The 17,569-nt window shown below is 43.8% G+C and overlaps 1 protein-coding gene and 1 non-coding gene across 13 annotated transcripts in view; both read left to right on the top strand.

Moving 5' to 3' along the window:
- SOX5 (SRY-box transcription factor 5) overlaps positions 1-17,569 on the top strand; it is a 1,141,232-nt gene that overhangs the window by 745,536 nt on the left and 378,127 nt on the right. The gene's annotated exons all lie outside the window — the stretch shown is intronic.
- Positions 10,621-10,691, top strand: TRNAE-UUC (transfer RNA glutamic acid (anticodon UUC)). Its single transcript has one exon. It is a non-coding gene; the product is annotated as a tRNA-Glu (tRNA).

Here is a 17,569-nt window from a genome sequence, read left to right as displayed (position 1 = left end):
CAAGAACCCTGTGAGGTAGGTTTGGCTAACAGACAGTGACTGCCCCAAGGTCACCCATTGAGCTTCATGACTGAGTGGGGTTCCTTGGTCTCCTTGGTCCTAATCGTACCCTCTAACCACTACACCACATTGGATCTCTAAAATGGTGGCTGCTGGCCACAGTTTTTGTTAAGAACATAAGAGCAGCCCTGCAGGATCAGCCCAAAGGTGTATCTTAGCCAGCATCCTGCTTCTTAGAATGGCCAACCAGATGTCTCCCGGAAGCCCACAAGAAGGAGATGAGGACAAAAGCCTACTCCACAGCAACTGGTAATTTAGAGATATCCTGCCTGGAAATAGTATACAGGCACAATGACTAGCAGCTATCGAGCAGGCAAATTTTCTAGTTGAATGAAAGTTCCCCTAATTAATCTAATGTGTGAATAATTAATGTTGCACCCTTATTAATTAGAGCTTAAATAATTATTAATCTGGTCTGGACAAATCCTGGATCCTGAACCAAATCGGGCCAACTGGATCAGTCCAATCCGGGATTTGTGTGGAGTAGGTCAGGGCAACCCTGGATTGGGTTGGGATCACACAAAGTAGGGCTGAGCACTAGATTCAGCTGAGGCCCAAACCAAATCATGCCGATACGGGGGGAACTGGGCATCACTTGAGTTGGGTTGAGAGAGCCCCACATTGCCATGGGTTGGGTGGTCCAGAGCGATCTGAGGCTGTCAGGGGGTGGGGTACAAGGAGGGGCAGGTATCAGCCAGGAAGGAGAAACCTCAGAAAGAGACTAGGGGAGGTGGGGGAGTGGATTCCTTTGGATGTGGGGTGTGGGCTTTCCCGAATGAGTTCTCCTTCTTGACTAGCCTCTCCTAATTGCCACCAAACACCCCACCCCATAAAGCAGGATGGAATCCTTTGGTTACCAGCTGGCAAGCAGAAGATTCCATTTTCAGGGTGTTTCTCCTTCACAAGAGGCTGGCCCTTATCCCTTATATACACAGTCGATCACTGCACTCTGCAGGTGAGGGCCTCCTGCAGATACCATCTTATCAGGAGTTCCGTTCCTCACAACATAGGAAATGGACCTTTAGTGTGCCAGCAACTATCCTGTGAAATTCCCTCCCCTTAAATATTAGACAGGCACCATCTCAGTTATCTTTTCGGCACCTACTGAAGACCTTCCTCTTTCAACAAGCCTTTTAAGTAGAGACCTTATCCCAGTCTGCCTCTGTGTTGGAATTGCTTTTTAATGTGTTTTTAAACCTTTTTTCTTTTTTTCAAAAACATATGTTTTGAAAGTTTTTTTTTAAAAAAGTGTTTTTAAAGTTGTTTTATTTTAATATATTTTAAAGTCTGTTTTTATGATGTTTTAAAGTGTTTTTAGTGCTTTTGTTTGCCGCCCTGGGCTCCTGCTGGGAGGAAGGGAGGGAAATGAATGAATGAATGAATGAATGAAGAAGCAGCACCACACAGGGTAGAATCCTCCTCTTGCCAGCTGATAAGCAGATGATTCCTTCCTGCCCGGTGCAGGCTGCAACTCCTTTGTGAGTGCCTTCCCCATAGGGAAAGCCCTCACAAAGGAGCAGCACCCTGCAAGATCAAACCCTCCTGCTCTCAGTTGGGGGTGGGGGAGGAGGTGCATCATCTCCTAATTCCCCTCCCTTCCCAACTGTATGTTTAAGGAGGGTTTAGAAACCCTCTTTAAACATTAGCCTGCCCTGCAATTGATCTGGGGCCAGATCCAGAGTGGGTGGTCCCTCGGTTGGAACGGAAAGGATAGGACCATTCCAGGGGCCCCAGCTTTGGTCAGGTGGTATGCACAACCTGAACACAGAGTCACCTGGAGCTGTCAAAAGAGGGGAGAGGATATTAAATGTGTGGTCAGGCAGAGAGGGATGAAGAGCAGATGCAGGCAAGACTTTCTGCCTGCATTGTGCCTTTCTCCTCCAATCTTGCCACCCAACCACATGTTCTATCAGGAGCTTTAAGTAACCCCAATGACACAAGTGATCAGAGGGGTGAGGAGCGGACGTCTTCAAGAGGAGTCTGGACTGCTGTCTGTTAGGGATTCTCCAACTCTGGATTTCCTCCCTGGGGGGCTTGGATGAGATAGCCAACAAGGCCATCTCCAACTCTGTGGCTCTGTGGTCTTTGATGCTCACCGGACAGCCCATCAATGTGGGAACCCAGGCTGGTGACCAGCGAGAAGCAACTTTCTTCTCGTTGGCTCCAGGGTTGTACAGTGGCCTTCTAGAGGTGGTTTCTCACAACGTATCTCCGATGGCTTTCAGGAGCAGTTGCAAGGCTTTCTTCTTCTTTTTGGAAGGCACTTGCCAGCTTGAGGATCATATTTGTAACAGAAATAGCCGTGGATAATTTGGTAGTTTTATTTGTCCATATTTTTTAAAAAAACTGCTCTGAAAGCACCTTTGTCGAGGAGGATGTTGTTTACTCCTTGCTTTTGGCTTATAGCAGGGCTGGGGGACCATTATCTGCCTGAGGGCCGCATTCCCTCTTGTGGAGCTTTCTGGAGGGCCGCATGCCAGTGGTAGCAGGGCCAGAGGTAAAAATGTACAGAGTAATGAATATAGATTTTACCTTTGCATGGTATGCTACATTCCAGCCACACAGAACAGCTACATTTCCAGATAGAGGATTCCACACACCTCTGTCTCCATCCAAGCAAATGAGAAGCATTATCGCATTGCATAGGCGCATGCCAGCTGAGCAAAAGCACTCAAAGGAAGGTACAGAGCAGAGCCCGTGAAGTGAATGCCCCAAGGCGAGGGCACGGTCTGGGAAGAGTCCCAAGGAGGCCTGAAGGGCCACACCGAGGGCCGACATTTTCCACCCCTGTATTATCACATCTAGTAGCCATGATGATGCAACTTAATATCAGCTCTTCCTTCCCAAATGCTCCTGCCAACGGAACATCTTTCCCAGCAGTGACCTGGCCAGAGGCTCATTTCACATGGAGCGTCTTTTGACAGGAGCCGTGAGCTTTTGCAGCCTTGCTTTTCCAGGTTGTCTTCTGAGGCGCCTATGACCTGGCATGTTAATGCACAAATATTCGCCACAGATGGTGCCAGCCCTCTCTGCCCCCTCTCCAGCTTTTAGGGGACGCCGTTTATGCAGGAGTGAAGAGCCAGCCACCTGTTTCCCAAGCCTCTTGTCCTGCCTATTTAGAGGGCTGCGGGACCCTCGGTGAATAATAACCTTCTCATCTGGCCTGCGTTGATCCGAGGCATATCTGTCAGCAAGCAAAAAGGGTTCCTCTCCACCACCTACACACACACACAAAGCGCCTCTTCCCCCCCCTCTTCCCCCCAAGGCAGTTGTCATGACCGTGCATATTAAAATTAATCAGACCTCCCAAGGCTGTGTGGCTGTGTGTTTTTCAACATGAAGAAGTGGCTATCAAGCGCTTGCCCTAATTAAATAGGCCTGCTTGGCTTAGCTCTAGTAGGTGTTTGGTCTCTTTTCCCCCTAATAGGAGATGCTTACGGCAGAGGCACGGACAGTGCTACAGTGCGCGGAGGGCTCACTTGGAAGTTTTCTGTGCCACCTGTGCCCAGCACACTGAGGGCTGGAGAGCTCCCTGGATTCTTCCCTAATTGCCCTGTTTGAGGAGGGAATAAGCAGCATGAAATTATGGCCAAATTATGGCCAAATAAGCGAGAGGAAGGATGGGTGGAACATGAGAGCTAGGACGAGCATTCAGGCTGACTTGTTTGAAGGTGATTAGGGTGCCCTCTCTGTCCGGTGCAACTTGCTTTTGGAGTCAAGTCTGTTTCAACTGGGCTGCTGCTTTCTTTCCTTAATGTGTGTGGAGGCGCTTGCATGAGCAAAGACTGGGGCTCTGCTCAATTCATGCTTGCTTTATGAACTCCCGGCTGGTTTACACCTGCATAGCCACAAGCATAGATGTCCTATTGGTGGAATACCAAGGCTTGAATCCAAAGTAGTGCTAAGTCTTTCGTTCCATTAGGGCAAAGATTTACACTTGTGCAATAAGAATATAGGGAACTGCCTTAAACTGAGTCAGCCCACTGCTCCATTTAGCCCAGTTTTTTTGTCCACTGGCAGAACCTCTCCAGCCTGCAAGGTAGGTTAGAAGAGACAGCTGATAAGAGGCCGAGGTCTCCAAGGAGTCTTCATGGCTGATTCTCCGCCACTACTCTGAGACTCTGATCACCTACACTATGTAGGTGATCAGTCTTTCTCCAGTCACCGTTCTAGATGAGCAGGCAATTTCAGGTGAGGATCAGTCAGTACAAGTGTGCAAGGCTCTGGCAGTAAATCAATGCATTTCAGACCTGGGTTGGGAGGTGTCTCACACGGGCAGAATCAAAGAGAACCCCTGAACCCCTTTGGGGAAGGACCAAAGCTCATAAAATAATTACACATCCGCATCTTGCCATGATAGAGTAGAATGCTGGCAGTGCTGATAAAAGAAATATGAACTTCAAATAACTGTTAGGGGAAGGGCCTTAACTCAGTAGTAGAGCACATGCTTTGCATGCAGAAGATCTCAGGTTAAATCCCCAAGATCTCCTGGTAGGGCTAGGAATATCCCCTGCCTGAACCCCTGGAGAGCTGCTGCTGGTCGTGGTTGGTAATACCGAGCTAGATGGACCAATGGTCTGACTCAGGAGAAGGCGGCTTCCTAGGTTCCTGTTTTTAAAGTGGCGCTTCAATATGATTTCTCTCTTTGTGTTTTGCTTCTAAGCAAGTTAAGAAGGCGCTCTTCAAGATCAAATATTGCTAGGGCAATTCTTCCCTCATAAATCTGCTTACCTCTTCAGACAGCCTCATCAGATGACCCTACAGAGCAGGAATCCCGTTCCTGGAACTCCAAGGCAGAGACTAACTTAACAAATGAGACCCTAGCTTAGTTGTAGACCATGGGTTGTCTCAGAGCTTGGAAAAGTTACTTTTTTGAACTACAACTCCCATCAGCCCAATCCAGTGGACATGCTTGCTGGGGCTGATGGGAGTTGTAGTTCAAAAAAAAAAGGTAACTTTTCCAAGCTCTGGGTTGTCTCTGAGGAAGTCCTACTCAGTGGGTCTACCTGGTGCAGGGCTACCGTCGGAGACAACCCCATATGTTTTGCATGCAGAGGGTGCCAGATTCAATCCCCAGCATCTCCATATACAGCTGAGAAAGGGCAGTAGCTCAGTGGTAGAGCATCTTGTTTGCATGCAGAAGGTCCCAGGTTCAATCCCTGGCATCTCCAGGTAGGGTTGGGAAAAATCCCTACTTGAAACCCTGAAGCGCTGCTGCCAGTCAGTGTTGACAATCCTGAGCGAGGTGGCCCAATGTGTTTGACTCGGTATAAGGCAGCTTCCTCCTACGTTCCTCTGTTTTGCCCAGGTTACTGTTTGTTGTTCTAATATCAGAATACAAACTGCAGTAGGGGTGCTTATGAAATGAAAAACAAAGGGTGGAGGGTGGCATGGGGGATGAAACCGGAGGGGGAAGTGTGTGCAGGGAAAACCTTTGCGAGTCAACACAGCTTTCATCATACCTATTGTTCGGTTTGTTTACTAGGTGCTATTCAATATTCGGTTCAGGGGGGAGAAAAAACAGAAGAGGGGAAGACTTTGCATGTTCCTCAGAGAAAGAGAAACCTTTTCTTGAACTTCCATCCGTCTGCTTTTGTCCTGGAACAGAAGCAACAATGACAGCAAAAGTCCCCCCGCCCTCTATTTGCCATTATCCTTTTGTTGCTACCTGCCTCTTGCTGAAGATTCCCCCTCCTCTTCTTCCTTTGGCATTTATGATGATTATTACTGTTCATTGGAGCTGATTTGACATGTGCCCATATTTTTATGAAATGCTATTGACAAATGTCCCTTTTGTCAGATAAAACAGCACCAAGGGATCTAATGGGGAAGGTTAACTGGGCTCTCGTCCATGGCACCCCTGCCCTGCTGCGGAGATTTTGTTTTTATTTTCCTCTGTTTTCCTACTGGCTTTTTCTTTCTTTCTCTCCCCCCCCCACCGCCTCCAGAAATTCCTCCCCCACCTCCTCCCCAGTTTGTTTTATTTAATCAGAGGAGTGCAGTAGCCTCTAGAACAGAAAACCCCCTCTGTGCCTCCTTCTAAATAATGTGCTGTTAGTGCTTGTGCGACACAGCACACGACTTTCTGAAATGTTTAGCCTTGATTTAATTCGTATTTAAGGTCTCCCCTCCCAACACATTAATATAATGTCAGTGTAGAATGCATTGCGCGCCGTAATTACTGAAGAGAGCAGTAGTTGGGGGAAAACAGACGGTAATTGAACACATGGCTGTTTATTACAACAGGACAGTGCTCCTGCGCTGGTATTTAGGACATTAATAGGGAAGAATTGATTTGTTGTTTTAAGATGAATTCAATCACTGTTACTTAGGCCTTTGTTTGCTGTGGCCGAGTTATGCTTTGTTTGTATAATGTGCCCGAGAGGTTTTATCCACCACAGTGTGGCATTAGTCATGTGGAGGGTTTGAGTGCGGAGAGCCTTTTACGTGAACAAAGGAGATTTTTCTTTGGGCTTGTATTTATCTTCCCCTCTTAGTTTTGTTACCCTCTAATCTCATGCCTCTTTCTTTCTTTCTTTCTTTCTTTCTTTCTTTTCTTTCTTTCTTTCTTTCTTTCTTTCTTTCTTTCTTTCTTTCTTTCTTTCTTTCTTTCTTTCTTTCTTTCTTTCTTTCTTTCTTTCCTTCTTTCTTTCTTTCTTTCTTTCTAAAAACAACAGTGCAACAACTCTATCTTGCCTCCCTCTCTGACTGCTTTTCCCTGCCTTCTGTCTTTTCTAACTTGAGAACGGAACTTTGAATGACAAGGTGCAAGGCAGGGTGCAACACAGAATGGTCCTGCCAAAGTCTGTATGAGAAATCAGTTTAGAGGGGAATAAAACTCAACTCTATTCCACATTTGGGATGGGGACGAGGGGAATGATTAATACTAAAGAAAAACAAAGCTGTATGTGTTCTGCCAATGCAAGTCTCAGAGCAGTCAAGACAGCACCTTTTGCCGGTCTTAAGAATGCAAGAGTAGCCCTGCAAGATTAGACCAACTGTCTATTTATTCTAGCATTGGGGGTTTTGACAGTGGCGGCCATGTACCTCTGGGAAGTTCACAAGTAGGTTGTGATTACTTTTCCTTCTTTATCTTCAGTATCCAATATTAAGAGGAATACTCCCTCTGAACATGGAGGCACCATGAAGCTATCATGAATAATGGCCATCCGGTATCCTGTATCCTAGCTAACATTGCTTCCCAAAGGACCCGTGGAAAACAGGCCTTAGGGCTGGTTCATACACAATGTCAGCAATCCTTTACTTGTGGCAATGTGTAGAAACCCACCTTATAAGACTGTTGTTAGAATGAGATGGTAGGGATTCTGAAATATGGCAAAATAGGCTATGCCACTTCAGACTGGAAGGAGCTGATCACCTTCATGAACATCCCCCCTACCCAACTAACACCTCACAAATAGAAAACTAGCACAACAAGAACAGGTTGGGCAAGAATATTTCTGATGTGCTACTTTTCTCCTTTCATGTTTTTGTTTTTTAAAAAATGCAGGGAACTGTTATTTGTCTCCTGCAGTCTGAAATGATAGAATCCTGAGATGAGAGAGTGGAGATGAGAAACAGGACACATTCCATCACCCCCTGGAGTAGATAATACCCAGCTAGCTGGCCCAAGTGTCTGACTTTGGCCCCATCTGCTCTACACATTTAAAGCAGCATCATGTCATGGTTTCCCCTAAAGAATCCTGAGACCTATGTTAAGAGTTTGTTGAGAGTTGTTCAGAGACCCTTATTCCTCTCTCAGAGCTACAATTCCCAGAGTTCCCTGGGAAGGGGATTGATTGTTAAATCACTCTGGGAAGTGCACATTTTGAAGGATGGCTGTGTTTCTTGTATTCTTCCAGAAAGAGCAAATTGGATAGGTTCGCCTTTAAATGCAAACTGAATCAAATTTCTCTCCATCTATGAGAGCGAGCAAAGAGGTGTCCCCTCATCTTTGACTTTGGACCCATTGATTGCTTGTGTGCAGCCCCTGCCAAACTATCTTCAGGAAATGTCCCCAACGGGAAAAAAAATGTGATCCTCTGAAGTAGGAATCACTGGTTTGATAGGCAGCTCTTGGTGTGATATTTTGGTAGGCATAAGCAGTCTGTGTGAGGCTGCTAACCTTTATGAAGGCATTGCCATTGGGCTTCGCCTATATATTTAACTACCTAAAGTACACAGAGAATTTTGGCTATCCATAATTTCTGAGCACCCTTTGCAACCTTTTTTTTGTTTTGCATCTTTTAAAAAAATCTAACTCTTCCTTTTTTTAAAAAAAATGCCTTGTTAAGTCTGCCAAAATTTCTTTCTGCTTTCCCAATGCAAGTATTCGATCCTTTCTCAAATTACAGGTTATCTGTCACTGTAGTTCCAAGGTTAGGATGATCGTAGGTTTTTGTGTGGCATGTGGTTTTCTTATTCCTAATCACAACAGAGAACATCATGAGGGAGCCCTCATCAGTTTTTCTAGGAGGCCGAGGGTGTGGGGGGGGAGGCATCATCTGCAAAAAGGACATCCCAAATTTCAATGTGCTACACTTAGGAATACGGGAGAAATTCAATTCATTTAAACCCAAACGTACTTAATTCACAGTTTCCAAAACAATATGCAAACCAAAACACAACCATCCTTTGAAATTTGAACATCTTTGAAGTTTGCAATGCAGCTCTCCAGCCAAGCAATGTGTCCGAAAATGAGCATACTTGAAGAAAGTGTATATGAATATGCATATATTGCTGAAATTAACATACAGAAATGCTTAATTTCAGTGACCATTGCATTCAGGAGAAATGAGCATGAAAATGCTCACAATTTTTCATGAGGACTTTTTTAAAAAACTGCAAACTGATGCAGAAATCTGGCAAATTAAATTTAAGATTGGATTGAAACTGGGAGAAATTGAAATTGACATTTTTGGGCATCCAGCCTAGCTATGTTATAGTCTCGGCTTTTATGCAAGCAATATTATGGGACTGTATTAAATGCTAGTCTTACTCAGAGTAGACTAAGGATGGAAAGATCTGTCCCTTTTGGTTATTTCAGTTTCTCATTTTTCCAGTCGTAAATTAAGTTATGCATTAATTTGCATTTTTTTTAAAAAAAAGTCCTCATGAAAATTATTCAGCATTTTAGTGCAATTTTCTCTTACTAAACACATTTTGTATGCAGTTTTGACTAATGTACACATTTTTGCAAGAAGGTTCTCCTGATATAATGCATTTTGTATGTTATTTTAACTAATTTTCATTTTATGCACATTGTGCCCTAATATATGTATTTTTTGCAAACATTGGTTGGAGAACTGCATTGCAAAATTCGGACAAGTATGAATTTTGAAGTATGGCATTTTGAAGTATGGTATCCAATGCATTGTTGAGATGACATGGTAGAATTGCTTAGGGGAGGGGTAGTGAACCTGTGGTCTGGATCCTACCTCTCGAGCCACTCACAATGACTCACCAGTCCATGGAAAAGTGAAATCCCTTTGCAAAGGTGGCTCTTCTCTGTCTGGTGCAGTGCAATTGCTTGGAGGTCTTAGAGCTTGAGAAACAGAAAGAACCCCTCCTTCCTGTTTCCTTCATGCTAAGACTTCCTAGCATTGGTGCCATGGCAGAAGAAGAAGAGGCACTTGTGAAAGGTAAGGAAGTGGGGATTGGGACTTTCCTCACCAGCACAGCATGGAAGGAAGGAAATGCAGTCCAGAGAGTAGTTTACTTCTGCATCACAGTGCTGGGCTAGGAGAAAATGAACCTCTCTTCCCAGCACAGCACTGTGATGGGGAGGGACCACACTGTTCACCTGCGGAAAAGCAGGGCAGCTGTCTGAATGTGTGCATGTGCCTGTCTGTGAAATGTATGTGTGTGTTGTATATGTGTGGTGTATGCATGGTCTCTGTGTGTGGAGAGAGTGCATGTATTTATGCATGCAGTCCAGTAGGTATCTGTTGATCACACCCACAGTGGCCATGCTGGAATGTGGCCCTCAGAGGAGCAGCTGACAATATGGCCCTTGGGCTGGAAAAGGTTAGTCATTCCCTTAGCTTAGGATGTCCTTTAGTCATCTCTGGGAAGTAGCGCTCTTGGGCTGCTCCGTTGCAATTCCTCTTGTTGCTCTCTTGTGACTTGTGATGAGCTTTTTTCCTACTGCACCAGCAGCCAGCTCACTGACCGCCCTTGAACTAGTCAAGTAATTATTTCAATCATATACTATTAATATAAGATTATGAAGATTTTAAAGGAACCAATTTTTATTTTTCATTTCTTTTTATCTTTTCTCATCTATTTCTTTTTTAAAAACTACCTGACTCCATATTAAATCCCACATGCCCAGCTACACAAAAACCTATTTCACACTGCACAAAATGCTTCTAGCTGAATGTTAGAATAAACACAGCTCTGAAGCTGCCCTATGGGATAAACATGGACCCCTGTGTTGAGCAGAGGGATGGACCCGATGGCCTTATAGGCCTCTTCCAATTCTACTGTTCTATGATTCTAAACTAGACCTGTAGGGAAATCTGTGACTGGAACCCATGACATATTTTTTCTTGTTCACAAGGACTTTAGCTCAGTGGTAAAAGCATTTGTCTTTCACACAGAAGTCCCAGGTTCAATCCCTGGCATCTCCAGGTAGGTCTGGGAATGTCCCCTGCCTGAAAACCTGGCGAGCTCTTTTTGATCTATTAAGCCTTATGCAGCACAGGACCTCCATATCTCAAAGACCACCTCTCCCTGTGCATTCATCATCAGAGGCTCCTCTTCATGTACTCCCTCCATGAAAATGGACCTTTTCAGTGGTGGCCCCCGGTTGTGGAATGCTGTGCCCAGGGAGGCATGCCAGGTGCCTTCTTTATCCATTTATCTTTTCATTCAGTCCTTTGGCCCTTGATGTGGGCTTGTCTTAGTTATTTCTTTTTGTTTGAATTTCAACCTTTTATATTGTATGTGTTAAATCCATTTTACATTGTATGTTTTTAAATCTGTTGTAAGTCACCTAGAGACCGTTGGATATGAGGCAACTAACAGATGATGATGAGGATGAGGATGACGATGATGATGATGATGACAATGATGATGATGATATGTTCCCACTCAGTGGCAAGAATACTGAGCTAGTTGAACCAATTGTCTGATTCAATATAAGGAAGTTTCTTATGTTCCTAAAAAAGGAGCCAGATGTTGGAAGTGCTATGAGAACTCTATACTCAAATATAGACAGTCATGGAATAATTGGGGGGGGGACAAAATCAAACTACACAACCACTCATCCTACAAAAAGAATTAAAGCATTAAAGAAAAGGCTTAGTTGATTCCTACAGCACATGTTGGGCAAAGGGAAATTCTTAGCTGTCTTTGTTAACAGGTGGGGAGAATGCCCACCAGATCCTTTCAAAGGCAGAGAGGCAGTTTTGTCAGAGCATGCATTATTCATGAATGTCTACCTGATAGGGAGGAGTCTGAATGAAAGGGCAAGAGGGACCGGTCTTAATGAGGAAGGTTGTTTTCACAAGTCCCATCGCTCCTCTGCCCCTCCCTGCTAAAAAAAGAAAGAAAAGTATTTGAGGGGAAAAAGTGTTGGTTTTTAGTGACTATTACTTTAGAAGCTGTTTTGATATCTTGCCATGGGATGTATGCAAACAAACTAAGGGAAGGGGGAAGGAATTTGTACCATGCCCAGGGCTAAGAAACGGACCATTAGTGTTATGGCACCTACCCTTTGGAATTCCCTCCCTTTAAATATTAGACACTATCTCTGTTATCTTTTCGGCACCTGTTGAAGACCTTCCTCTTTCAACAAGCCTTTTAAGTAGAGACCTTATCCCAGTCCGTGTCATGTTGGAATTGCTTTTTAGCTTTTTAAAAAAGAGTTGTTTTAAAGATATTTGTAAAGATTTTTTGTTTGCGACCCTGGGTTCCTTCTGGGAGGAGGGGGTGGGATGTATATTTAATAAATAATACATAAAATAATAATAATTGAATCAGTCAGTTTTGATTTCCCCCACTTTCTTTCCAATCTTAAGTTCACCAAATATCTGCATCAATTTGCTTATTGTTGTATTTTTTAAAAAAAAAGTCCTCATGAAAATTCATGGGTGTTTTAGTGGTCATTTCTCCTAGTATACACTTATTTGCATGTAATTTTGTCTAATGCTCACATTTTTGAAAGCAATGTTTCCTGATATAATGCATTTTTGTCAGTTATTTTCACATTTCCCCCTAGTATACTTATTTTTGGATGCATTTTAAAAAAATCTTTTTTGAGAGAGAGCTGCATCACAATATTTGGAGAATTGCAAATTTCAAAGGATAGCTGTGTTTCTGTTCACATATTGGTTTGGGAAATGCATATTAGGTAGGTTCGTATTAAAATGCAAACAGAATAGAATTTCTCACCTGTTTGGACTGTTGTCCAATGGGCTCAGAGTAGCATGCATTGAATTAATGATATTTCATTCTCTCAGAAGTCTTCTGAATGTCTGCTAAGGACTAGAGATGGCCCACGATCACCCAGTGAATCTCATGACTCTGTCATGATTTGGACTGGGGTCTCCCTGGTCTAAAGTCCAACACTATTCACTGCACTGCATAGCCTGATTGGACAATGCTCAAAGTAGCGCCCTCATCCAAAGATGGGCCAGATAGCTCTTATAGCAGGTGTGGAGAACCTTTGGCCCTCCAGATATTGCTGTCCTACAACTCCCATAATCTCTCGCTGTTGGTCATGCTTGCTGGGGCTGGTGGGAGTTGTAGTTCAGCAGCATCTGGAGGGCCAAATGTTCCCTATGCCTGTTTTTTAAGCATTGGACTTTGTCTTGATGATAAGGCAGTCATGTACTGTGCAGTGTGATTAATTTCTATCATGTTAAGAACTGAGGCCGCAGCTGGTCTCGAGTTGGTAACCTGAGGGATTTCAGGCAGGGTTTCAACCTCCGTGCCACCAGCCAGCTATGGTCAAGGATGGAGTCTGCTGGTCATCCAGCCAAAGAAGTTTCCTTACATCACATCAAGAGAGATCAGGTGATACTCCCTGACTTTGAAAAAAGCTTCAGCAGTCAGCCAGTGCTCTCATGGCTCTGGATAGATACAGACACTTTTGCCATTGCCATATACCCCTGGGCCTGTCATAAATAGATTTTCACAAGTATATGATGAAAGACAATAATGTTGGGAAAAACAGAAGGGAGTAGAAAAAGAGGAAGGCCAGACAAGAGATGGATTGATTCCATAAAGGAAACCACAGCCTTGAACTTACAAGATCTGAACAGGGTGGTTCATGACAGATGCTGTTGGAGGTCACTGATTCATAGGGTCGCTATAAGTCGTAATCGACTTGAAAGCATATAACAACAACAAATGATGAAATGATAGTATTGTATGCATCACTAGCAAATGCAGCAGTGAGGTCTTGAAAGTTTAGTGCACTTTGTATGCCTGGCCGCCCCAAGCATAAGCACACTTAGAGTGAGTGATTTCCCCCGTATATTACTTTTTAAACAACATCAGGCAACAAGGATCTTTAAGCAATTCCAGGTAGAGTTCTCTGCCAAGCCCATTGCATCCCATAAAGCTGCCAGTTCTCTAGCTTAATACTGAGTCTTAGTGAATTAACACGAGACTCATGGTGATCTAGGACATGACATTTGCCAGAAGTAGAAACTAAAATTAGAGGCAGACTTTTGGCTGTGAGATCTGCTTCAGGCTACACAGGGCAAGTGAGCTGGGTTGGGGGATGTCAATTACAGGCTCAAGGGTTGCTGGATGGGCAGATCGTCCCCACAAGCTGGGCATTTTTGGTGCCTGAGATACGTGACAACCTCTTACTTTAAATACTGCACCCCCCCATGCTGAAGCAGCATGATCAGACTGTTTCCCTCTTGAAAGCTACCAAATAAAAGGTCCTTACATAATGAGCATGGTGTCTTCTTCTGCCTTTGCTGTGGTAAGGGGAGACACCCATCTCAAAATATACAGTGGAAACTCAGTCAATCGTGTGTCCCCCATTTCAGGCATATGTCCACCTCATGTCCCACAGTGTCTGAGGAATGGCATCTCCCCTTCCACTGGGACTGGTGGGGTGGAAGACAGGGAGCCAATGGTAGGCAGAGCAAATGGATTCTAGTTTTGTCCCCATCCTCCTCCTCCCTGCTGAGTTCAACAAGGGCAATGCTGAGACTAAGGAGGAGGAAGTTGACAGGCAGAGCCACCCTAAAGGCAGGTTGTGGTTGGTGGGACAGTGCCCCATTTGCTCTATTAGACTGGCTTCCACTGTCTCTTAAGTGTTTTCCAGGTCAGACGCTGCTACTATTGTGCATACATTGTGAAATAGCTCTGAGTTTGATTTCTTTTCTTCCAGAAGAAATGAACCAGTTAACTTTTCCAAGATATTTATTTAAATATGTTTAAAAGGTGTTTTTTTTTGCCTTTTTTAGATTAGGATCATAGAATCGTAGAGTTGGAAGGGGCCTATAAGGACATCAAGTCCAGCCCCTGCTCATTGTAGGAATCCAACTTAAACATACCCGACATGTGGCTGTCCAGCCACCTCTTGAATGCCTCCAGTGTTGGAGCATCCACCACCTCCCTAGGGAATTGGTTGCACTGTTGTACTGCTCTAACAGTTAGGAGGTTTTTGCTGATGTTCAGCTGAAATATGGCTTCCTGTAACTTGAGCCCATTATTCCGTGTTCTGCACTCTGGGACGATTGAGAAGAGATCTTGGCCCCCCTCTGTGTGACAACCTTTCAAGAACTTGAAGAATGCTATCAGATTAGGAGTGTTCACACATGACATTTAATGAATGTACAGTCTATATACCTGTGTACAAAATAGTTGAGCTCTACACCCATACACTTATTCACATTTAATGTTCCACAAATGTAAAGTCTGTGTACAATGTACAATGGCCTATAGCCAGCCTAAAAGTTCAGAGGGGGCACCAAAAAAAGTTGGGGGGGGATTTTTATTCTGTAATAAATTTATTTTTTTAAAAAAAATAGGGGGCAGAAAAATTAGGGTCACCCTAGCCCCCCCCCCAGCTTTAGCTCTGGTGTATACTCTTTCACATAAATACTTGTACATGTGTAAAACTCTTTCACCTAAATACTTTTACATGTGTAAACACAGATGGTACCTGTGTTCAATGTAAAATGTGAGCAAGAAGATTGTCCTTTTTTTTTAAGGTGGGAGGTACCATAGCTCGATGGTAGAACCACACTTAAAAAGTTCTTGGCTTCCCACCATCATCTGTAATAAAGAGGGATGTTGGGCTGCAGAGTTGAGTGTTTGACCTCTGCCCGAGACCCTGAAGGGCGGCTGTCTGTCACTGTACAAAGTTTTGCCCACATATGTTAATTCTGTTGTCCATATGACTTATGGGTTTACAGTTTGCACAACACCATAGATCAGCCTTTGCTACCTGTTACCCTCCAGATGTTGTTGGACCACAACTCCCATCATCCCTGACCATTGGCCATGCTGGCTGGAGCTGATGGGAATTGTATCCACAACATTTGGTGAACCAGACTCACCATCCCTGCTTTAAACGATGGGAGTTGAAGTCCAAAACATCTTCAGGGCACCAGATTGGTGGAGACTGTCATATGTGAAAGGTAAAATTGTACTGATTGACATCTGTTTTCCTCAAACAAATAGCACATCATGTAAACATTTGGGTTTAGGTAGAGGTTAAGCAAAGAGTGAAGAGTTACTCCATAACTAGAGGATGCATCAGGTACTATCATGTCCAAGGGTCTGAGATCCCAGGAGTTCTCTAGCGGGCCAAGAAAAGACAGAGAAGCAGCAGTGAATGCATGGAGGCAGGGAGGGCTAAAGCCTAGTAGTCGTTTAAGAGACAGGAGGAGGTGGAAAAAGTTGTGTTTCTAAAAATACAAATGCATTTGACATCAAGTATGAGTTCCATTTTGGTTAGCATTAGTCAGACTTGAGAAACGATGGGCGAACAAGACAATACCCGTTCAAATATTTAAAAAACAGGGTATGGCAAGAAGCTGGAATTCAGGCATTGCTCATGATCACAGGAGGCAGGAGAAGAGGGGGTAGGTTAAGTACAGGCAAGTTATATAATGACCCAAGTTAGGCCACGGTTCAAAGACAAAACACCCATTTTTAAGGTCCTCATTAGCATACAAGGATTATCTAAATGGGTGTGTCAGTGTAGGGCAGGGCCCGCCAACATGGTGCCCTCCCAGTGTTGTGGACTGCAGCCCTATCTGCCCCAGCCAGCATGGCCAAGGCAAGGATGATGAGAATTGTCAGGTTATTTTGTACTGTTTTTCTGGTGCTTTGTATTTTATTGTACACATTGCTGTACACCAGCATGCTACATTGTATAAACTGGTGTTACAGAAATACTTTTATAAGTAAATAAATATCTGGAGGCCACCACATTGGCTATCCCTGGTTTAGGGAGTCATGCCACCTACCTCCACGCTAGGTGCTGCTGTAATTTCTATACTATCCCCATAAGAAACATGTGCATTTGCTGCATAGGACTAGATGCCATCTTCCTCTAGGAACATAGGAAGAACATAGCAAGCTGCCTTACAATGAGTCAGACCCCTTGGTCCATCTAGTTTAGTATTGTCTACACTGACAGGCAGCAGCTTTCCAGGGGTTCAGGCAAGAATCCTTCCTAACCCTACCTGGAGATGCCTTTGGAGATTGAACCTGGGACCTTCTGCAGACAAGGTAGATGCTCCACCACTGAGAATTGGCATTTCCCCTAACTCTCCCATTTCAGTTTTTAGTTCAAGTTCACTTACACATTACTCCCCCCCCAAAAAAAGCTCCCAACAAAAACAACCAAAAAGGAAAACCACAAGATACGAGAAGGCACATAAAATGTGCATATGCTAAGTTACAAGTATGGATGAAAATTTAGAGATCATTACTATCATTTCAATAGATATATCATGTGTCTCACCTAGCGATGAGAGAAAAATTAGATTCAGCTTGCTTTTAAAGAGCAGGCTACCTAATCTGCACTTTCTGAAACATTATGTGAACCGAAAACCAGCCATCCTTCAAAATTTGCACCACTCTGAATTTCATCGTGCAGTTCTCCACCGCAGGAATGTACAAAAATGCATATGCTAAGAGAAAGTATGCATAAAAATGCATGTATTAGCAAAAATAACATTAAAATGCATTATATTTGAGAAATTATAAATTTTAGGGCTAGTATGCTATGCAAAAATGTGTGTATTAGGCAAAACTGCATTCACAACTGTGTACATTAGGAGAAATTCACATTGAAATACTGATGCACTTTCATGAGGACTTGTTTTAAAAATTGCAATTGACATGGAAATGTGGAAGACTGAATTTAAGACTGGAAAAATGAGAAACAGAGAGAAACTAAAATGGACAGATTTCCTCATTCCTCGTCACAGTCAAAGAACAAACCAAAACATACCAGAGCCAGGAAGTCCATTGTTACTGAGGCAAAGCACGGTTCAAATCAGGAATTATTTTATAGCTATTCCTG

The sequence above is a fragment of the Rhineura floridana genome, chromosome 8 (genome assembly GCF_030035675.1).
Source record: "Rhineura floridana isolate rRhiFlo1 chromosome 8, rRhiFlo1.hap2, whole genome shotgun sequence".
Classification (NCBI taxonomy): domain Eukaryota; kingdom Metazoa; phylum Chordata; class Lepidosauria; order Squamata; family Rhineuridae; genus Rhineura; species Rhineura floridana.
The sequence above is the reverse complement of the archived record's forward strand: the minus strand, read 5'-3'. Positions and strand labels throughout refer to the sequence as shown.